The following is a 16771-nucleotide window of genomic DNA, read 5'->3' on the forward strand; positions in this document are numbered from 1 at the left end:
AACTTTAGTGTGAAAACAAATGTCTTCAAGCATAGAATAGATACTGAGTCTGGTGCAGGTCCAGTTCATATGAATCACTATAGGTATGGTCCTGAACAAAAGAAAGAATTAGAACGTCAGGTCAAGGATATGGTAGACAATGGTCTTGCAAGTCCGTCCTCTTCTGTATGGCACTCGCCAGTAGTGCTTGTTCGCAAAAAAAATAATAGTTGGCGTTTTGCAGTTGACTATAGAAACTTGAATAAAATAACAAAGTCAATTTCCCATCCATTACCAAGATTAGAGGATGTTTTTGATTGTATAGGAGATACTGGAGCAACCATATTTTCTACTTTAGATCTTAACTCAGCCTATTTTCAAATGGAATTAGACCCTGAGACAAAACATAAAGCTGCCTTTGTCACCCATGAGTCTGTTTATACTTTCAATAGAATGCCATTCGGATTAAAAAATGCCCCCATGTCATTCCAAATGTTGATGTCCCAAGTATTTCGAGGTCTCCATTGGAAATGTGTCCTCTGTTATATAGATGACATCCTCATCTTTAGTAAAAACTTTGATGAGCATTTAGATCATTTACATCAAGTGTTTTCAAAACTAAGGGAGGCAAATTTAACATTACAACCAGAAAAATGTCAATTTGGTCTTGAAAAAGTTATGTTCTTAGGGCATATTCTATCTAAAGATGGAATATCTGTTGATCCAGAAAAAATTGAGAAGGTTAAGAATTTTCCTGTCCCAAAATCCCAAACAGAGTTAAAAAGCTTTTTAGGGTTGTGTAACTATTATCGCAAATTTGTGGAAGGATTTGCAAAAATAGCTTCACCTTTAAATAATCTGCTAAAAGGAAACAAAAAAGGTAAATTTAAGTCCAATGACTGGACATATGACTGCCAAAATGCCTTTCAACAATTGAAAAATGCCCTAACTTCAGCCCCAATTCTAGGATTCCCAAACATGAATCATAACTTTGTGTTATCAGCTGATGCATCGGGTACAGCTGTTGGTTATGTTCTCGGACAAATCGATGAACAAGGGAGAGAATATGTTATTGCCTATGGTGGTAGAGCACTCTCTCGAGATGAAAAGAAATGGTCAGTCACAGATCAAGAATGTTTAGCAGTAATTGAAGGCATTAAGGCCTATAAACACTATTTATCTCATAGAACATTCACCATTTTTACTGATCACAAGGCACTATCTTACCTTAAAAGTCTTAAGGATCCCAAGGGTAGGTTAGCTAGATGGATAATGTTCCTTGAAGGTTTTTCTTATGAGATTGTATACAAACCTGGTAAGCAAAATTCTAATGCTGATGCTCTGTCAAGGATACCTTATGCTGAAAACAATATAAGTGACACAAAGGAAGCAAATTGTCTGACGTTAACAGAAGATGTGGAAACATCCATTGAATCAAACTCAACTTCTGATGAATTAAGTTCTACAGAATCCTCACCGAATGAAACTGAAAATACATGTAATTCTGACATGTTCCAAATTGACAATGACAAATTTAGTAGGTCAAACTGCTCTTGTTCTAAAGGAAATGGTTATTCCTCAGTGAAACAGGTATTACTCAAAGGTCTTAGATCATTATTCAGTTGGTTGATTAAGTTGTGTACTATTTTTGATTTGATTAAACCAAATGATCGGTCAAATAATGTCCAAAATATAAATTCTGATAAAGAAAACAATCAGAATTTTCTGACAGAAGTTACATTTGAATATGGTGATACCAGTTCTGTTCATGTAATTGATAAGGTTGATGCAACATGTGATGCAGAAATGTCAAAAATGCAAAGGAAATGTCCAGACCTTGATTTTCTCATTCAGTATTTAGAAACAAGAGTAATGCCCCTTGATGAGAAAAAGCAAAGAATGTGTACAAAAGCTGAAGACCAATTTATTCTAAAAGACGGTCTACTGTATCATATCTACCAACCAAAGTTCAAAAACAGAATTACCCAAACTGATCATTATGTTCTCCAATTAGCAGTTCCCAAGTCGAAAAGAAATGAATTGCTTTACCATTATCATGACTGTATTGCAGGAGGAGGTCATTTTGGTGTTACTCGAACGTTCATGAAACTAAGACAAAAATATTGGTTTCCTGGCATGTATCAAACAGTCAAAAACTATGTTAGCTCGTGTGATTCCTGTCAAAGGTCAAAAACTGACAGACATCAACGCCCCCCTCCTTTACATCCTCTACCTGTGGAAGATACTATGAGCAGAGTTCACATTGATATTCTCGGCCCTCTCCCCAAAACAAAACAAGGTCACCAATATATTCTACTTATCATAGATAGTTTTTCAAAATGGCCAGAGGCATTTCCATTAAAAAGTCAAAATGCTCAAGAAATTGCCACAATACTATATAATGAATATATATGTAGATACGGAGCTTTTCGTTCATTGGTTTCAGACAGAGGCAAAAACTTCATGTCAAAGCTTGTAAGTGCTTTGTGTGAGTTATTTCAGATCAAGAGATATCACACTAGCTCATATCACCCACAGACAAATTCAACAGTTGAACGCGCAAACAGTACATTAGCTAAAGTATTAACTGCCTATGTGGATGAAAACCAAACAAATTGGGCAAATATCTTACCAAGTGTAATGATGGCATTCAGGTCAACTCCAGCAACTGAATCATCAGGATTTTCTCCATATCATTTAATCTTTGGGAAAGAAATGCTTCTTCCTGTTGATGTAGACTTGCTTCCAAAACCTAATTTACCTTCACAAACCAAAGATTTCTTTAATGAACTCTTAACTCAACTGAAAGTTGCGCAAAACATTGCAAAAAACAACATGGAGATAGCAAAGCATAAAGCCAAAGTCCGATTTGACGGCAAAGCCAAAATTCCTGATTTCAGAGTATTTGACAAGGTACTATTAAGGTGTTATGCCACAAGACAAGGTCTTTCTTCAAAGTTAACCCATAAATGGGTTGGTCCTTACACAATTGACTCATTAGGTCCAAATTTTACCTATAAGTTAAGAGACTGTAAAACAAATAAACTTTTAAAGGCACTTGTTAATTCTCAACGGTTAAAACACTTTCAGGAACCACTTCATTCTGAAAGTTCAAATGAAAGAGCAAATGAATCTCTTTCAAATTGTCAACAGCCTGTAGAAAATAGGGGTCAACAGTCTGAAACTAATGACCAGACTAACAATACTCATATTCCACAGCCTGTTAAGACATCTGAGTCTGTAGAGACAAACAATCACAAGTCTGATAATGATCCTCAGCTTGATGATACAAGTCCTCAAGCTCCCCCAAAACAAGATTTTTTTATGCAAAACCTAATAAAACCAATACAGATCAAGAAAACATGCATTAGTACTGGAAATAAAAGATGGTTCTATTGTTCCCTACCAAATAGTGTGAACAAATGGATTATGGAAGAATTTATTTGACCCTGACATAATTCAAGAATACTGGAAAACACATACTAAAACTGGTAGAAAAAGGAAACGTAAAACCAATGTGTTCTTCCATAAGAAATAAATAAGCCCTAAGCATGCACAACAATGAAAATAAACATTACTCATTAGAATCTATAAAATCCTAAATTGTTAGGTATATTAGGACTGATCATCTAAATTCAAAATTATTTTCCCTTTAGTGAGATAATATTTTATTATGAAGCTCTGATCAAGTTTTCATAAATTTCACTATTGGTATTTTTTTTCCCCTTTTTTTTAATAGGTTCAAATTGAGTACCACTCTTTTGTTGTTCAATGAGTGCTCCCAAATAGCAGCACATTAGGCTTATTCTGTTGTATTCTTTATTTACAATTTTTTTTAAGCTGCATCTTATATAATAGAATGAAACTCCCTGTGTGCCGTTCACAGAATATTCATTTCACATCAGCTATCTGTCAAAAAAAAAGAAAATTTCTTCCAAAAATGACCATGTTTGTAATTAATTACAGATGTTCATTTATAAATGCATGACCTTGCGAGATTTGTATTGATATTCCTACCAATTGCATAATCTTGTATATTTTTGTGTATTGTATACTATAAAACATATATTATGTATTGTTTATTTTAGGTATACTTGTTTACAAAGTAAACAGACCACAAGGTCTTAGGTAGTTGACACAAGTCCTACTAAATAGAAGCTAGCAAATAACAATAAAGGTTGACACAAGTCCCTAATACTAATCTTATTGAGCTCAATGTAAATAAATTTTTGTCTTTATCCAAGATGTGTGTATCAATGTTTACATATGTATATTTTTCGGATAATACCTTGAGTATATGTTATAATGTAAATACTTTAGTGAGTAGTAAAAAAAAAAAAATCAAAAAAATCTTTTTATGACCCATATTTTTGAAAAATAAATAAATTCAACTTTGGGGTCCAAAGTAAAAGAACGAGAGAGGAACTATTATGATCCATATTTTTACATTATGAATGATTGTGATAGTTTACATCACAATCATTATTTTTAAAATAGATATTTCATATTTTATATCAAAATCTTTGTTTCTAAATGTAGATTTCAAATATAATAGTTTTATTTTGGTAACTTTAAAATAGTTACAATTTTACTTAAAAATAGTGTTTTTCACTTCAGTTTTATTTTACATAAGCTTTCTAACAAAGACTTGTTATAGTAACTTTATATCATGCTTTAAAGCCAAGCTACAATAAGTGACAATTAGCACTTAAACAAACAAGTCTTGATAAGCAGTCAGCTTACTCCTTTCTTTTTCCATCCTTATCTAAATGCCTAAATATATGGTTAAACAAAAATAGTAACTTTTGCAGGAAATCATCCTAATGTTTCCTTCTTAGGACATTTTATACATTAATGTTTATTTGCATATGGTTTAACAAAGTTAAACAAAACTTCCAGCTTCAACTGTCCCAGTATCATTCGAAAATTGGACATTAAAAAATAAACTGGATTTTTAACTAATAAAGTGTTAACTCTGTTATTCCAGGTATGTACTTTTATTATATTTCATAATTCATTAAAGTTTATAAAATCTATTCTAAATATGTAAATTGATATAAATTGTTAGGTGCTATGTAATAGTAATATTATAATTATTTGAATTGTTAAAATGGTACCTCTTATGCAAAGTGAGTTAATCTATAAAGCTAATTTCCCCATATTTGTTAATCAAAAGATCAAACTATTGTTAATTCAAATATTGTATTCTTATAATGATTTATTTTATAATGTTGTAAAATGTTATTTATGTAATCATTCGAAAATTGGACATTGAAGAATAAACTGGATTTTTAACTAATAAAGTGTTAACTCTGTTATTCCAGGGTTTCGTCATAAAGGACTTAAACACAGTCTGCCCATGACTAATCAATAAAAAAGGCCAACTGTCGTAGGATCATAAAATTCGTGTTTAAATGTTTGAAGAAGCCATCCTAGGCAGTGATTGCTTGCATACATTTAATCACTGCAAACTTTCAGTCATGCATTTTTTCCCAATTTTAACAAAATATCGCTGAAATTCCCAGTTGCATGGGTATGACACTATGGGTTATGTTCCCAAAATCCTGGAAAAAATCCCTGCTTTGACCTCTTAGTGTGACCTTGACCTTGGAGGTAGGGGTGCAGGTGTTGTGCATGACATATCATCTTATCATTGTGACTACTTGTGCCAAGTATTTTCCAAATCCCTTCATCTATGAAGAAGTTATGGACGGGGCATAAAATATACCATATAACAGACTTTGTTACCTTTATACCTCTTAGTGTGACCTTGACCTTGGAGGCAGGGGTGCAGGTGTTGTAACTGACATATCGTCTTATTATTGTGACTATTTGTACCAAGTTATTTTAAAATCCCTTGAACTATGAAGAAGTTCTACATTAGACACAATATATACCCTTTAAAAAAACAATGTTAATTTTTTACCTCGAAATGTGACCCTGACCTTGGAGGTAGGGATGCAGGTGATGCGCATGACACATTGTCTTATTATAGTGAATATTTGTGCCAAGTTTTTTCAAAATCCTTTGATATACAAAAAAGTTATGGACTGGACAAAAAAATACCCTATAACAGGCTATGTTAATCTTAGACCTCCAAGTGTGACCTTGACCTTGTAGGTTGGTGACTGATTGTTGCGCATGACACATCATCTCATTGTTGTGAACAATTGTGGCAAGTATGTACAAAATCCCTTCAAAGATAAGAAAGGTATAGACTGGACACGAGATATACCCTCAAATGGACAATGTTGACCTTGAATGAGCAAGTGTGACCTTGACCCTGAAGGTAGGGGTCTGGTTGTTGCACATCATCGTCTTATCATAACAAACATTTCTGCCAAGTTATTTCAAATTCCTTCAATAAATGACAAAGTTATGGACCGGACACGAAATATACCCTGTAACAGGCTGTGCTAATATTTGACCTCCAAGTGTGACCTTGACCTTGGAGGCAGGTGACCTGTTGTTGAGCATGACACATCTTCTCATTATTGTGAGCAATTGTGGCAAGTATTTACAAAATCCCTTTAGAGATAGGAAAGTTATAGACCGGACACGAGATATACTTTCAAATAGACAATGTTGACCTTGAATGAGCAAGTGCGACCTTGACCCTGGAGGTAGGGGTCTGGTTGTTGACATGACTCATTGTCTTATTATAACAATCATTTGTGCCAAGTTATTTCAAATTCCTTCAATAAAAGCTTGAAGTTGATAAAGATTTGTTCATACATATTTCAACAAGAGGGCCATGTATATATAGGCCCCTGGAGCGGGGGCCAGTTTAAACCCAGGGCTTTTATTTGACCAAACTTGTAAGACACCCGTTAGAAGATGTTTCATGATGTTAAGTTTTTACTACACACATATAATGTAAAACAAAGACCTCTGCACCACCCCCACCCGGCATGGCCAATTTTTATACAAGGGCTTAAATTTGAACAAACTTGGTTGACACCATAAGATGTTTCATGCTAAACATCTAGGCTCTAGTTCATTGGGTTTTTTTAAAGAAGATTTTTTAAGTTTTTACTTTACACAAATAGTTAGAAACAATGAAACCCCTGGGGCGGGCCAGTTTTGACCCCAGGGCTTTTATTTGAACAAACCTTGTACACACTTACCAGAAGATGTTTCATTGCTTAATATCTAAACTCTAGCTATTTTGGTTTTTTCAATGAAGATTTTTAAGTTTTTTACTATATGCATATAGGGAAATTCAATGACCCCTGGGAGGGGCCAATTTTTGACCCCAGGGCTTTTATTTGAACAAACTTGGTAGACACTCACTAGAAGATGTTTCATACCTTTAAAAGAAGATACTTTGTCTAAGCTCTAGCTCTTTGGGTTCTTTAAAAGAAGATACTTTAAGTTTTTTTCTTTTGGTTGCCATGGCAACCAGCGTTCTATGAACAATATTTAGAGGTGACCACCAAAGAAACATTCCTGTGAAGTTTGGATGAAATTGGCTTAGTGGTTTATGAGGAGATGTCATTTTAAGTAAAAGTTTACGGAAGGACGCCAGACGAAAAGCGATCAAAAAAGCTCACCCTGTCACTTTGTGACAGGTGAGCTAAAAAATAGTTAAGTGATCTTATTTTCCTGGTGAAAACTGGTGGCTCAATAAAGTTCTATACATATGAGCCGCGCCATGACAAAACCAACATAATGGGTTTGCGACCAGCATTGATCTAGACCAGCCTGCGCATCCACGCAGTCTGATCAGGATCCATGCTGTTTGCTTACAAACTCTATTACAAGTAGAAAAACTGATGGCGAACAGCATGGATCCTGATCAGACTACGCGGAGGCACAGGCGGGTTCGGATCCATGCTGGTCGCAAACCTACTATGTTGGTTTTGTCATGACGCGGCTCATATTATGATATTTCAAATATTGGAAAGTTATCTCTAGTTCTTGGTGAAAGACTGGTGACTAGTTTTCTCTTCAATGTCATTTCTTTTTCTAATTAGATTAAGTCATGGGCTTCATGAGGCTTTCGACATCACATCTAAGAACTCTTTATCCAACATTGCAAAGGGCAGGCAGTCTCCTGGTATTCCAATTTCTTTTAAGTTTTATAAAACCACAATATTTCTATTTTTTAGTGTTTCCGACATGAAGACACATCTACATGTATCTTTCATTATCACTCCTGCTTTTACTGTTCTATCATATAAGCGCCTCTGTTTCCTGAAATATTTGTTTAGAAAAGTTAATTGCAAAGTTAAAATTCCACTTGTAAACCCTTGCCGAGCTCGAACTTACAGCAGTGAAAGGCTTAAAGGTTTTTAAAGTCAAGAAACTAAACCAATCAGTCACAGACACCCCAAGTATTTTATCTATTTGCTAAGCAGCAATTTTTTCAAAATTATTTAAATTCATAAATGTGAGTGATTCTGATAAGCTATAGACAGCTAAGTGATGATAAGATGATCATATATGTCAGATAAGTCGGAGTGCTAACACTGCTTACTGTGAATATTCAATATTTTAATGTGAATTGTCCTAAGGTAAAAAGGAAAAGAAAGTTGAATTCCTAAATACATGTTACATGTCACAATTATTGTTCTTGCTATTAATTTTGTTCCTAATTTCTTGTAAAAGATATTTAAATACACTGTAATTCTTTTTTATAAATTTGGCTTTTTGTGACAATAGTCTATCCAGTGACCGAAGCTCACCGACTTAAAATAAACTGTCCTGCGTCAGCCTTTAAACAAATCAAGAAAAAAAAAGCTATTAGAATATAATAATTAAGAAATATCATATACAAATACTTCTAAATAATCATGTACCTCTTCCTTAAAAGCCCATGCTATTGAAAGAAACATTTTTTCCATTTGTTCACTTCAAGGTTAGTCAGATTTACAGTCTCACATTTTAGCCTTTATCTCTCGTGATTTCATTGTCATTGACCCTAAAGTAAAGCATCCTTAAAATCGATATCCTGCTGTTCACATTCATAAATCTGACATGTAGGCCGAACTTCTGAAACATAAAATATAATTATTATTAGATATACATATAGTATCCCAATAATTATGTTAGTTGATATCAAATCAATAATTTAAGCCATGTTCGAAATTAGCAGTAGTCCGAGAGCCCGACTACTAAATTTCTCCTCGGGCTATCAACTTTTCACAGTAACAAGCCCGACCAGGCTACTGTATCTTCAGAGGCAATATAAACAACTGTTTTGAACAAATGAATCGTGCTAGTGAAATGTCTTTTGGGCAAGTGAATATTCCAATCTAGTAGTCCGACCAGCCTAGTCGATTCAAATCCTAATTTCTTACACTGTTTAAGAAACAATTTGTTCAAAATTGTCCAAGCATAAAGATTTTTATAGTATACTATAGTAATTATAGTGTATATACAGTATGTATTAAATGTCTTTACTATCTACTATACTGTCCTGAAATTTCAAGAAAACAACTATCTTTAAAATCCATTTTCTCAGAAGTTGCAAAACCAAGTGAATGAAATTGCTCTGGGTTTGTATTATTCTGTACAACTTCTGATCACAAAAGCTTCAAGGACATTTATGAGTGAGTCAGGTCCTATCCTGAAAGATTGTTGTTCAAGTTTGAAGACAATCCATTCAAAAATAACAAAGTTATAGCCACTAATAGCAAAAATCAAGAAGATTTAGACATATACCTTGAATGTTAATATGGTGGTCAAGCTAATTTAGTTTAGTCTGGTCTATTTGAAGGGTTGTTGTGGCCAAGTATGAAGACAATACACCAAGATCTGAAAAAGTTATGAACAAGGTTAAAGTTTGATGACAGCAATGGGAAGACTTACAATATATTTAATAATTTTGGCCCTAATGCAAACTGAAAATTCTAGCCTATAAACTCTGTTGAGACTAGCTGTTCAGCATTTTTTCAATAATAAATAAATGCAATGATAAAGTCGGTAACTTGCAAGTCTTCTAACATTTTTACAAAGAATGAACATATATATATTTTCTCCTAATCTTAAAGATTATTTATCTTAAAGATAATTTCAAACAATATGTTATTAACTAAACAATCTATATCCTAATATATATGGTTTAATAGAGGGCCGAGTTGACCTGTCCCGAGTTGGTATAGGGCCGAGTTTACCTGTAAATTCAATAATGTAAACAATCCTTGACCTAATTTCGTTTGTCTAACAAATTAACATCTGGAAACACAAAACGATTTTGAACAAAGAAATAAAAGCATTTCCACAAACCTTTGCGATGTTATTCATCAGCAAATCTATGTCTTGGATGGAGAAATCTCAAAAACACGAACGTTATTCTGTCGATGGTCCGAACAATGGCGGGTGTGCCCTACTTATTAGTCAACACCAAGTTTTACCAAATTGCATCCGTTAATTCCAGAATACTTTTGAAAGACTTGTATTGTAATCTTGTTTTTTATTATTTATATAATAATATTTTTGTTTCAAACGCTTTGATTCTAAGCTATGGTAGTTTGCGAACCATTTTCTGCGAAAATAGTACAGTACTGAACGCCTTTTTAAGGCCACATAGTTTCCTCTTGAGTTATCGACGTAAAAAAATCAGCGGTGGCATAAAATGCTATTCAATAAATTGCTAAATATATACAATAAATACTTTCATTTCCCTTCGGTTGACTTATATATGTGAACTTTTCAGCATCTCTGCTACAAAATTACACCTTATTTATATTCAATTTATTGTACATAGGTACATGGACACAAACTTTTCTTTGGCCTAATGCGTAATAATACTGATGTTTTTTTTCCGTACACGTTTAAGATTATGTTCCATTGATGTAAGCTAACATTGAATATCATCATTTCAAGTTTTTTTGAACATCAGCTTTTTCTTCAAGTCATCCACGTTTGAAAGTATACATATAGTTCTGCTGCACTACTTTCTTGGTCGCATTAACTACTTATTTTCTATTGAGCTTAAACAGAATTCAATTAGGTGTTGTTCGCTCTTTTTCAATATAGGCAGACCGATACTATAGAAAGGAAATTTTTTTTTGAAAAAATTTCCTTCCAAAAAGTAAACATTCTTGACTAAAATCCTAGCTTAAAGTCATAATTAACATATGCACTTTCGCCTTCCATATATTTTTGAAAAGTGCCGTACGGCTAGCCAATACAGTGTGTCCTGGCTAGTCGTACGTGACTCACGTACGGCTAGAACTTTTGGCTAGCCGTACGGGCCCGTACGGCTAGCCACTTCCAATTTGCAAACTCAAAATAAAATACTCTGGGGTTGAGCACAAATCTTTCGAGAAAAATGAGAGTGTAACTGATTAACTGTTATTTTCACAGTTGTTGACCTAATAGTAAATCACTTGTTACTATTTTTTCACAAGAAAAATCTTTAGTGAAGTATTGTAAGACTGAATTTTTTAAACTGCCATATTTACAGTAGAGGACTTTAGTGTTAGACTAGTAGATATCAATTTGCTGTTATGGTATAATTAACAATACCTTTAATCCTTAGGTAATCAGAAAAGTAAATTGTTGAAAGATCAAAATCAGAAACCAAGTTATAACAACAAGTTAAAGAGTTTATTTTTTGTTATTGTAATAATTTTATATTACATGTATATTGGTAATTATGCTGTAAACAAATGGCCAAATTTTATGTACTAAGTCTGAAAGTCAGTATCGTGATACGTATCGCATCGCAACATAAGAATCGCAATATGCATCGCTTTTTTTCAAAGTATGCAATACATATCGTGAATCGCATCGTTTTGAAAAACAAGTATCGTGATATGTATCGTTACAGAAAAAAATGGCAATGCACAGCCCTAGTGTAATAATATAGACACTTGTCCTGTAATTATAATTCATACATGTGTAATAATGTAGACACTTGTCCTGTTATTATAATTCATGCATGTGTAATAATGTAGACACTTGTCCTGTTATTATAATTCATACATGTGTAATAATATAGACACTTGTCCTGTAATTATAATTCATGCATTTGTAATAATGAAGACACTTGTCCTGTAATTATAATTCATGTATGTGTAATAATATAGACACTTGTCCTGTAATTATAATTCATGCATGCGTAATAATGTAGACACTTGTCCTGTAATTATAATTCATGTATGTGTAATAATGTAGACACTTGTCCTGTAATTATAATTCATGCATGTGTAATAATGTAGACACTTGTCCTGTAATTATAATTCATACATGTGTAATAATATAGACACTTGTCCTGTAATTATAATTCATGCATGTGTAATAATGTAGACACTTGTCCTGTAATTATAATTCATGCATGTGTAATAATGTAGACACTTGTCCTGTAATTATAATTCATGCATGCGTAATAATGTAGACACTTGTCCTGTAATTATAATTCATACATGTGTAATAATGTAGACACTTGTCCTTTAATTATAATTCATGCATGCGTAATAATATAGACACTTGTCCTTTAATTATAATTCATGCATGCGTAATAATGTAGACACTTGTCCTGTAATTATAATTAATGCATGTGTAATAATATAGACACTTGTTCTGTAATTATAATTCATGCATGCGTAATAATGTAGACACTTGTCCTGTAATTATAATTCATGTATGTGTAATAATGTAGACACTTGTCCTGTAATTATAATTCATGCATGTGTAATAATGTTGACACTTGTCCTTTAATTATAATTCATGCATGCGTAATAATATAGACACTTGTCCTTTAATTATAATTAATGCATGTGTAATAATGTTGACACTTGTCCTGAAATTATAATTCATACATGTGTAATAATGTAGACACTTGTCCTGTAATTATAATTCATACATGTGTAATAATGTAGACACTTGTCCTGTAATTATAATTCATGTATGTGTAATAATATAGACACTTGTCCTTTAATTATAATTCATGTATGTGTAATAATGTAGACACTTGTCCTTTAATTATAATTCATACATGTGTAATAATGTAGACACTTGTCCTGTAATTATAATTCATACATGTGTAATAATGTAGACACTTGTCCTTTAATTATAATTCATGTATGTGTAATAATATAGACACTTGTCCTGTAATTATAATTCATGTATGTGTAATAATATAGACACTTGTCCTTTAATTATAATTCATGTATGTGTAATAATATAGACACTTGTCCTGTAATTATAATTCATGTATGTGTAATAATATAGACACTTGTCCTGAAATTATAATTCATACATGTGTAATAATGTAGACACTTGTCCTGTAATTATAATTCATGCATGCGTAATAATATAGACATTTGTCCTGTAATTATAATTCATACATGTGTAATAATGTAGACACTTGTCCTGTAATTATAATTCATGCATGCGTAATAATATAGACACTTGTCCTTTAATTATAATTCATGCATGCGTAATAATGTAGACACTTGTCCTGTAATTATAATTCATGCATGTGTAATAATATAGACACTTGTTCTGTAATTATATTTCATGCATGCGTAATAATGTAGACACTTGTCCTGTAATTATAATTCATGTATGTGTAATAATGTAGACACTTGTCCTGTAATTATAATTCATGCATGTGTAATAATGTAAACACTTGTCCTTTAATTATAATTCATGCATGCGTAATAAAATAGACACTTGTCCTTTAATTATAATTCATACATGTGTAATAATGTAGACACTTGTCCTTTAATTATAATTCATGTATGTGTAATAATATAGACACTTGTCCTGTAATTATAATTCATGCATGCGTAATAATATAGACACTTGTCCTGTAATTATAATTCATACATGTGTAATAATGTAGACACTTGTCCTGTTATTATAATTCATGTATGTGTAATAATGTAGACACTTGTCCTTTAATTATAATTCATGTATGTGTAATAATGTAAACACTTGTCCTGTAATTATAATTCATACATGTGTAATAATGTAGACACTTGTCCTGTAATTATAATTCATACATGTGTAATAATATTGACACTTGTCCTGTAATTATAATTCATACATGTGTAATAATATAGACACTTGTTCTGTAATTATAATTCATACATGTGTAATAATATAGACACTTGTCCTGTAATTATAATTCATGCATGTGTAATAATGTAGACACTTGTCCTTTAATAATAATTCATGCATGTGTAATAATGTAGACACTTGTCCTTTAATTATAATTCATACATGTGTAATAATATAGACACTTGTCCTTTAATTATAATTCATGCATGTGTAATAATGTAGACACTTGTCCTGTAATTATAATTCATGCATGTGTAATAATGTAGACACTTGTCCTTTAATTATAATTCATGCATGTGTAATAATGTAGACACTTGTCCTGTAATTATAATTCATGCATGTGTAATAATGTAGACACTTGTCCTGTAATTATAATTCATGTATGTGTAATAATATAGACACTTGTTCTGTAATTATAATTCATACATGTGTAATAATGTAGACACTTGTCCTGTTATTATAATTCATGTATGTGTAATAATGTAGACACTTGTCCTTTAATTATAATTCATGTATGTGTAATAATGTAAACACTTGTCCTGTAATTATAATTCATACATGTGTAATAATGTAGACACTTGTCCTTTAATTATAATTCATGTATGTGATATAAAATAGACACTTGTCCTGTAATTATATAATATATATGGGTAATCATGTAAAGACACTCATCCGCAATTAGGCAAATAAACATGTTTATAATCATGTAAAGACACTGGTCCTGTAATTATATAATATACATGGGTATCATGAAGAGGCACTCGTCCTGTTATCATATTACAATTCACACATGAGTAATCATGTAAAGACACTTGTTCTGTAATGATACAGTTTTGTGTTTAATCATGTAAAGACACTTGTCCTGCAATTAAGCAATAAACTTTTTTAATCATGTAAATAGTACACTACTGGTTCTGTAATTAAAATAAAACTTAAAGTATGAATAACTAAAATATATGTTAATATAAGGAAAATGCATTAATTATTTATAATATACCTGTCTGAATATTATGTAGAGGCCTTTATGTTATGAATTTTTTTTATTTATTTATTTATTTATTTATTTTGTCAGATTTCTGTGCTTTACGTTGTCCATGTGTAATGTATGGTGTAGTGCTGTGCATGCCTTTTTGCTGTTTTGAAAGAAGTTTATAATGTCTTTCTGCATTTAGTACTGCTTTTCTATTATCATTTTCACTAACAAAAAACTTAATTTTTGCCACCATCTAATATATAACAAGCAATTATCATAGTATTGCAAGCAATCCATAAGTCCCCTACCGGTAAGAGCCCAAGCAACATTCTGAAGGGCAATTGGCCATTCACTTAGGTTCCTATTTTAGGTAAATTTATTGAAAAAGTTCTTTAAAATAGATCACAGGAAACAGTTTTTATGTACAGACAGACGGACTGAAGGACACTCTAAAGTTATTTTTTAAACATCCCTGTTATCAAAATATAACATTTTTAAAATCTTATCATGATTGAAGAAGTTGGAGTAAAAATTACCAATTTCTCAAAAAAAAGTCTAAGTTCAAAAGGGGCATAATTCTGAAAATAGTCTTGCTAGAGTATTGAACACTCACAAATGTTGAGTGACAATAAGAAACATTTATATGAAGTTTGAAGTAGATACATTTAGAAAAAGAAGTTATTAAAAAAACAATGTTTTTTTCATGAAAATTTTAAGTTCAAGGGAGGTAATTATAAATTTTGTGCTAGAGTTGTAAACCTTGTCACATATGATGTGGTTGATGACAAGCAACTTATATTTAAAGTTTGAAGAAAAAACCCTAAGAAATAAAGAACTTATAGTGAAAAACTTAAAAACTAGAATCAAAAATCTTGAAATTCAGTCTATTTGTTGCCATAGCAACCAGAATTTTCAACATAGGAAGATAAAAAAGGATGTGCATAATTTCCATACTGCCATCTACCCATATGTCAAGTTTCATAAACATATTTTCAGTACTTTTTGTGTTATCACTGGATCCAGGTTATGTGTAAAATTTGCCATATTTTCAGTCTATTTGTTACCATAGCAACCAGAATTTTCAAAATAGGAAGAAAACAAAAAGACGTGCATAATCTCCATACTGCCATCTATTCATATATCAAGTTTCATAAAAATATTTTCAGTACTTTTTGCGTTATCGCGGGGATCCAGGTTATGTGTAAATTTGCCATATTTTCAGTCTATTTGTTGCCATAGCAACCAGAATTTTCAACATAGGAAGAAAACAAAAAGACATGCATAATCTCCATACTGCCATCTATCCATATATCAAGTTTCATTAAAATATTTTCTGTACTTTTTGTGTTATCGCGGTATCCAGTTTTGTGGACGGACGGACTGACGGACGGACAGACGGACTGACGTACCAAAATTTGATGTTTATGAGGCAAATGAGCTCATAAACACCACCTGGACCAATGTCCATAAGCAAAATAAGCTCATAAAAACGAAAAATAGCTCTTAATTTTAAATTTTATGAGTTTATGTTCTTTATCTAACTACGGAATGAAGCTCATAATAATCAAATGTTGGCTTGGACTGACAAACAGACGGACAGACGGAGGGAGGGTAAACCTAAAGTCCCCTCCGGTAAACCGGTAGGGGACTAAAAAGAAAAAATTTGAAAATCTAGTTTTGGAAGGAAAGGATTATGGAATAGGTATTTTATCGGTTGCTACGGAAACTGATTCTTCGTATCAATTTCCAATCTCCTCAATTGAAAAGTTGAGAAAAAAGACATGAAAATTAACAAACTGGATT

The 16771-nt window shown here is 32.1% G+C and overlaps 1 long non-coding RNA gene across 1 annotated transcript; it reads right to left on the reverse strand.

Annotated features, from left to right (window-relative positions):
* Positions 1-7232: 7232 nt before the first annotated feature.
* Positions 7233-10972, reverse strand: LOC132715495 (uncharacterized). The gene is made up of 4 exons (XR_009623692.1): positions 10210-10972; positions 9646-9738; positions 8781-8973; positions 7233-8175 (listed from the first exon to the last, which is right to left on the reverse strand). It is a non-coding gene; the product is annotated as an uncharacterized LOC132715495 (long non-coding RNA).
* Between the last annotated feature and the right edge of the window lie 5799 nt (positions 10973-16771).

Source organism: Ruditapes philippinarum, unplaced genomic scaffold (genome assembly GCF_026571515.1).
Source record: "Ruditapes philippinarum isolate M1 unplaced genomic scaffold, ASM2657151v2 ctg9569_1_1_1_1, whole genome shotgun sequence".
Taxonomy (NCBI): Eukaryota; Metazoa; Mollusca; class Bivalvia; order Venerida; family Veneridae; genus Ruditapes; species Ruditapes philippinarum.